Consider the following 7,887-nt stretch of genomic DNA (forward strand, 5'->3'; position numbering starts at 1 on the left):
TGAGTTAGGAGCTGCCTTGTCCATTCAGGGCACACATTTGCATGTTTGCCACGGTCCCCATCTGCTGCCCTGTTTCCTTCTTGGCCTGTGCTTGCCTTGGAATTGGAGAAATAGTGAACATGGTCCATCCAGGAGCAGCTACAGTAACAGGCTGATGATTTGTCTCAAAAAGGGAAAATTATACTTGGGTGGTTAGCTGTCTTCAGATCAGCAAGCCCTGTCCTCCCTCAAGGGGTCACTTGACATGTTTCCATGTTTCCCCAGAAGGCTGGTAGAACCAGCCCAAGTGTGGGGGAGGGAGAAAAGCTTAGTTGGGCTCAAAATAACCAGCAAATAGGAAATATTTCCGCAAAACCTACTATATACCAGACGAGAGTTGGGGCCATAAAGGTGAGTAAGACGCACAGAACAGTTCCCTCAAGGAATTAAGTCTAGCTGGAAAGACAGAGCTAATTAGCACAGTTTGTTAGGAGCGAAGGTATGCAGAAATAATAACACACATTTCAATGCCACTCATTATGTGCCAGGCACCATTCTGCACTCTCTACAGAAGGTAACATTCATTTCTTACAGCAGCCTCATGGGTAGGCACTCTTATCTTACTGGGTCCAGAGGGCTTTTATGCCCTTTGCCTTACTCACCAATATCTAAAAGGAGGCATCAGATAGCTGAGGAAACTGAGGCAAAGAGACGGTTAGTAACTTGCCTATGGTCACACAGCTGGGTTGGAGCTGGGGTTTGGGGCGGGAGCTTGAGCAGCCAAGTGTTTACACTCAACCAGCCACTTATCGGAGGACTTCACAAGGGACGTTGGAGTTCCACTTGGAAGGGGAAGGAGTTCGGCAGATACACTGGTGACTGAGAACCTTTCCAGGAAAGGAGATGAAATCAGAAGGTATGAAGGCTCTCTGCTCCTGTGACCATTGGCTGCGTCTCCCAGCACAGTGCCAGCTGTGGCCCTGAGACACGATGGTGAAGGTCGGCCTGAACGGATTTGGTCGTATGGGGGTGCTTGGTCACCAGGGCTGCTTTCAACTCTGGCAAAGTAGATGTTGTGGCCCTCAAGGACCCCCCTTCACTGATCTCAACTACGTGGTCTACATATTCCAGTATGATTCCAGCCATGACAAGTTCAAAGGCACCACCAAGGCTGAGAATGGGAATCTTGTCATTAATGGAAAGCCCATTCCCATCTTCCAGGAGCGAGATCCCGCCAGCATCAGACAGGGTGACACTGGTGCTGAGTATGTTGTGGAGCCCACTGGTGTCTTCCCTACCTTGGAGGAGGCTGGGGCTCACTTAAAGGGTGGAGCCAAGAGGGTCATCATCTCTGCCCCTTCTGCGGATGGCCCACGTCTGTGATGGGTGTGAACCGTGGGATGTATGACAAGTCTCTCGAGATTGTCAGCAATGCCTCCTGTACCACCAACTGCTTGGCCTCCCTGGCCAAGGTCATCCATGACAATTTCGGCATTGTGGGGGCACTCATGACCACAGTCCATGCCATCGTTGCCACCCAGAAGACTGTGGATGGCCCCTAGGGGAAGCTGTGGCATGATGGCCGACGGGCTGCCCAAAACATCATTCCTGCTTGGACCCACACTGCCAAGGCTGTGGGCAAAGTCATCCCTGAGCTGACTGGGAAGCTCACTGGCATGGCTTTCTGTGTCCCTGCCCCCAATGTGTCAGTTGTGGCTCTGACCTGCCACCTGCATAAAGCTGCCAAATACGATGACGTGAAGAAAGTGGTGAAGCAGGAGTTGGAGGGGCCCCAAGGGCATCCTGGGTTATACTGAGAACCAGGCTGCTTCCTGTGACTTTAACAGTGACACCCACTCTTCCACCTTCTATGCTGGGACTGGCGTTGCCCTCAACGACCACTTTGTCAAACTCATTTCCTGGTATGACAGTGAATTTGGCTACAGCGACAGGGTGGTGGACCTCATGGTCCAGATGGCCCCCAAGGAGTAAGAGCCCCAGGACCACCAGCCCCAATGAGAGGAAGAGAGGCCCTCAGCTACTGGGGAGTCTTTGCCCCAAATTGATCCCACACACACTGAGAATCTCCTGATGCCGCAGTTTCCATCCCAGACCCCCTGAAGAAGGGGAGGGGCTTAGGGAAATCTACATTGTCACGCACTATCAATAAAGTTCGCTGTACCCAGCCCCTCACCCCCCCAAAAAAAAGAAAGGATTAGGATTTGAGTTACCCAGCAGTGGAATCAGCAGCCTTATCAATAACGTGTTGATCATTTGTAAATGGTAATTGGTGATGCTGCAGAGCTGGTTGTGTGAGGCTTCTTCCAAAAGGCTCATCGCAATTAAATAATGGCACATCTGCCTGCATTTCTAGAGACAGACTTCCATGCAATACTGGTGCATGGACAGCATGTGATTGGAAGATCAGTGCAAGGCAGAGGCCTCTTTTAAACTGTCACTTGTGTGAGGACAATCTTGAAGCAGAAAGAAAGCCCAAGAGACAATGGGAACTTGTATGTTCATCTCTCCCTCAGAGGAGAGCCCCATGGTTCACTTATTTGTGTGCTGCTTGTTCTATGCACGTATTAGGCTTTTAATGGAGCTTCTTTCATGAAATCCACAGAACCCAAATGAGCTCTGGAGCTACCCAGAGACTCACATTTTATCAAAGGCATGAACTTGACTTGCTTCTCTGTTGACATTTTGCAAATTGTAGTTGTTTTTGTAGTTCCCCTGCCCAGCAAGACCTGGCATCCATTGCCCAAGAGTTTTGAATAACTAGCATCACTCCACCATGCTTCAAGGCCCTCTCAGATGCTGTCACCAGGAAGCCTTCCACCAGCATTACTATAATAGATGTGTTCCATCTTGAGGCTGTGGAGCAATTTATCTGGACTTTTCTGTGGGTGACCTTGTTAGAGCTGCTTACTCTGTTCTTTTTGTTTACAAAATGAGCATAATTAATAGTACCTAGGGTTGTTATAAGGATGAAACTAGATAACCTTTGACTTCTCAGCGCAGTGTCTGGCACATAGTAAATCCTCAATAACTGCTTTCTTCTCCCTCTTCCCTCCCTCTTCCTTCCTCTGCATCTCTCCCCTCTCTTCTCCGTATGTCTTCTCTTCCTCCTCCCTCTCATTCCTCCTCCTTCTCTTCTTCCTCCCTCCCATCCTCCGTTTCCTTGTATTAACTGTTCGAGTTTGGAAGCATTACTCTATATCAAGCCTTTCTGTGGCTTCTTTTAATATTCTCAGCTCTAAATATGACCTGTATCTGTCAGGGTCTCAGCAAGAAACAGATGCCATAATCACTTTAGGTAAATTGAGGAGTCTTTAATAAAGGAACTATTTATAAAGGCTTGGGGAGAGTGTGGGGGAAACCCCATGGGGTATAGAAAATCACTGAATCCAAGACAAGTAGGTGCTCTTCAAAAACAGGTCTGACGGGGGCAATGAAAATGTGTCGGTTGACTTCTGCTGTGATAACAGACAACCTCAATGATCTCTGGCTTATGATACAAATCTTCATTTCTTGTGCATGTTACCCAAGGGCTGGCGACTGGCTGTGGTTCTGCTTGACTCTGCTGGGCTCAGCTGGGTTCAGTGGGACTCAGTGGCCTTAGCTCCACTTGGCTGGCTTGACTGAGCTGCACGTGTTTTCACATGTGAGAATCCAGGCTGACAGTAGTTGTGGATTGGGACATGCTGTCTGATGATGGAGGGCAGAGCCAGACCATGAAAGAATACACATACTGCTTCTGCTCTGATGCGTTGAATGGCATACCCTGCTTTTATGTTCCATGGACCAAGGCAAGTCAGATGGCCGAGTCCAAAATCCATGGGGTGGGGTCAAGCTCTGCCGTGAGAGAGGAAACGAACATCTGTAAACAAATGATACAATCTATGACAGGGAGGGAGGGGTAACTGGAGACTAGAGACAGAGAGAACTGTGAGGAGTGGGCTGCATGACAGGAGCTACGGCTTTGCATCAAGGGTGGAGCCCACCACGGAGCACAGAAGAGGGCTCTGCAGGATTAAATGCCCCACGCCTAAGTCCTTCCTCCCTCCAATACCGGCCAGTTCTCCTTGTGCCTGTCCCCCAACTGGAAGCCAAAGGCAAGAGTCTTATTCTATATCTTTACAGGTCAGTTTTCTGGGACAGAGAGCCGGGTGGAAAACATTAGAGAGTGAATCTGAAGAGGCAAATGGAAGATGATGATTTGGTTCCTTCTCAAGGGCATTATAATCTGATTCATAATATGGATATTAACATTGTAGAAAATGTACCACAAGCATTTCTTATAAACCAGCAACTCCTCAGTCCTAAATAACTTAGGGAGAATTCCAGGCTGATAGTTCATAAAGTGAAAATGGGGAAAAAAATTAACATGGCAATAAATCTTCCTCGAGAGCATGCTATAAATCTAGGAGAAACCCCTTTTGGGTGACATAAGGCATGACCTTTAACAGCTAATAGTCTAGAAACTGTTTGCTTCTGACCGTTCTCAGTCCCTAAGTGGTTTCCATTCCAACATTGTCATTTATCTTGTGATATTTACTTTATTGTGGTAAGTTGCAATGTTTTTTTTTTTTTTTTCTCTCAGTGAGTCCGTGATAAAACAAACTCACCAGAGTAAGATGAATGCCAACTTATTAACAAGCATCACTTAGAAGGGAATGGAGCCAAGCAGGCCCAGCGTGAGGCATAAGAGTTTTGCATCTCTCCACATCAATCTGGTAGAGATGCTCATCTAGGCATTTATGTATTGACGTAAAAGCTCTGAATTCTAAAAGATTCTTGGACAAGATAGGGAAGGGGGACAGGGAATCTTTGCAATGCCCTGCATCTTTCTGTCAACTTTTCTCTCTTCAAATCTTTCACCAGTCTTTCCAGGACCTGGTACCCTCCTGGTTCCCCTGGTTGTCCAGATACCCTAGACTCTAGGACCTGGTGTTTCCCATCAGTCCTACTTTCCATAGGGTCTGGAGAATGCTCAGGATCTTCTCCCCAGAGTCTCATTGCTGTCCAAAGGGGGTGAAGAAGTCTGCCTGTCCTTCCATTGTTCTTTCCACCCATTTTCTAGCTTCTTTTCCTCACCCCCATTTAAGAGAGAGAACTACCAATCTGGGTGGTTGGAGCCCAAGACATTGATGGAAATCCTTCTTCATCTCTCTCTGCCTGATTCTCATGTCGTTACAAAAGTTCGCCAGTGGGTCCTGCTTCCATGTGGTAATGACACCCAAGGGTCCCTGCTATAGGTTGGCCATGCTCGTCCATTTGACTGCTCAAGCCAGAAGCTTGGGGGATCTCACCATGTCTGTTGGAATGGGGAGAAGCCTACACTTCATGACTCTCCCCAACTTACCTTGGAATCTCACTTGGGAGTGTCAGGGTTTGTTTTGCTTTTAAAGGAATAGCATTTTGTTTTTATTTGACATTTGTTCCCTGTGTGAATGCTTCCTTAGCCAAGAACTCTGGAGGAGAGGAGGAACTTGGGAGGAAGATTTGCACCCCAAACCGCACCCCAAAGCCAAGCCCTTTCCTTAGGCTTAGCATCATCCTCTCTTTCCATTCCTGTGTAAGATACAGTTGAGTGGAGAATGAACAGCACAAAGGACTTAGCGTTGAGAGAACTGGGTTCCAGTCCTAACCTGGAGATCAGACTTTGGGTGAATCATTTAATGCCTCTGAATGTTTTCCATTATCAGACAGGATTGACTTGCAGCTAACATAAACCAGTCTAGCTATTTTTAATCAAAAAGGGAATAAGGTGCTCATAAAATCCTTAGATGGCTGGAAGAGTGGGCTGAACTCTCAGCGTGACTTCCAGAACAACAGAAGCAGCCTATTTGGGGAGCTGCCATCTTGGCAGTTGGGGAACCAGGAAGCTGACACAGCAATTGATGGGTCTAGGTACACACCCTCCCGGTTATAATCCAGGGATGGATGGCTGTGACCAGCATTGCCTCCAGAAGTAGGTCACGGCTTCCAGATTCACACCAACAAAACATGGAACCCCCTCCCCATACTCTGTCTGTTACTTCCATGGCGTCAGTGATTGGACACTGGGACCTCTGCCATTGTGGCTGTGGGAAAACCCAGTGTCCCATGAAAAAGCTGGGCAGCAGCAACAGAAGAACCTGAAATGAAACCTTTGTAAAGCTCTGACTCTCCTGGCTCTCATTGGCCCCTCATCTGTGCTCCCATAGCATTGTTTACATTGCTATTGTGTAGCTATTATTGCGTGTCATGATTTGTGCTGTCTGTGTCTGCTCTTTGATTAATCTTGAATGCAGAGCTGTGTCATTTTCATTTTCGTGTCTGCAAAAATAAATGTTGGATAAAAGAAACAAACAACTATTTGAAGAGAGTTCCTTTTCCAATCCATTTGTATCTTAAGAATAGTTTCTTTCTGCTTGCAGCGTTAAAAATGTTCAATGGGACCCAGCTAGGTTTTTTAATGGAAAAAAATCATTTTTTGAAATGTTATCATTCAAGAAACAAACAAAAAGGGAGGCGGCACAGAGAAGAAGACAAATTCTTCCTCTCTGGGAACCTCCACCTAGCAATGGAGACCAGAAATAATAATAGCTTTTATTGAGCACTTACTATGAGCCAGACCTGCAGTGGCTGCTTTGAGAACATTATTTGAAACCCTCATAACACTCCATACTGACAGGTGTTGCTATCTCCATTTAGCAGGTGGAGAATGAGGGCACCTAAGGAACTCAAACATCTCACTCACTGGTGGTGTAGGTGGTACAGGGTGTGCTGAGAAGCACATGCCTACTTCTAACATCACAAATCAGCCCCCACTGTGTTGCAACTTTACATCTTGACTCCCGGAGAAAGTATTTTAAAAATGTGTCTGAATCATAACATAAATAATATAAAAATAATATTTTCTAAATAAGTAATATTTTGTAAATCATATTGTATAACTAAAATGAGATGTGAATTAGCTACATCTATTGTAGAATATAAGTCATGTCCGTATTTTTTCTTAGGGCTAAGATTGCCAAGTTTTTTTTTTTTATTATTATTGGTTATGAGAAAAATTTGAGACAAACACAAATTATGACCTCCACAGATGGTGAGTGATGGCTTTTCCATGCCAGACTCATTCCCCTTCTCTGTAAGCCCTCTTTTTTCCTACTCCTCCAGGCATGTTTTTCCCATCAGTCTTTGTGGTAAAAATTGCTAGTTACCTCCTGATATCCAGTCCCTCTTTACCCTTGGTAATAAAAACCCCGATTTTCAGCTGAATGCATTGTCACCAGCTAAAAGACTATACATTCTTGAGTCTTCCTTATAGCTAGGTAAAGCTATGTGACTGTGTTTTGGCCAGTAATAGAGATGCAATTGGAAATGTTGGTGAAAATTCTAGGAAATGTGCTTAAAGTGAGAAAGTGGTCTCTTCTTCTGTTTTCCATCCTTTAGTCTGAAACTCAGATGTGATGGCTGGAGCTCTTGCAGCCAAGTTGGATCAAAATATAGTGAAGTAGAAAGGTGAATGAAATGTAAGTCCTTGATGACTTTGTGGAATCACTTTATTAGCCCTGGACTGTCTACTGCTGGACTGTTTTTTTGGTTTTGTTTTTTTGAGAGAACAAGACTAGGGTGTTTAAGCTGCTGTTAATGTGGGTTTTCTCACCCAGGTGGCCATACTTAGCCCTAACTGATGTAAACTCTCACTGGCTCACCGATGATTCTAACTTATAGCTGTCAGACCCTAAGGTCTTTGTGAGGTACGTGTACTAAGTGTCTGGAGATAAGACAGACACAGGGTTCTAGAGGTTCAGATGCAGGCACATCTCATTTCTTCCTGAGGGGGGTAGAATCTCTTTAAGCTGGGTAGCATACCCATGCTCTGGCGTCAAGGGGAACTCCTAGTTACACAGCAACTTG

The 7,887-nt window shown here is 45.8% G+C and overlaps 1 pseudogene; it reads left to right on the forward strand.

Annotated features, from left to right (window-relative positions):
* Nucleotides 1-969: 969 nt before the first annotated feature.
* On the forward strand, nucleotides 970-2,165 carry LOC109455668 (glyceraldehyde-3-phosphate dehydrogenase; annotated as a pseudogene).
* The last annotated feature ends 5,722 nt before the right edge of the window (nucleotides 2,166-7,887 follow it).

The sequence above is a fragment of the Rhinolophus sinicus genome, linkage group LG12, assembly GCF_036562045.2.
Source record: "Rhinolophus sinicus isolate RSC01 linkage group LG12, ASM3656204v1, whole genome shotgun sequence".
NCBI lineage: Eukaryota > Metazoa > Chordata > Mammalia > Chiroptera > Rhinolophidae > Rhinolophus > Rhinolophus sinicus.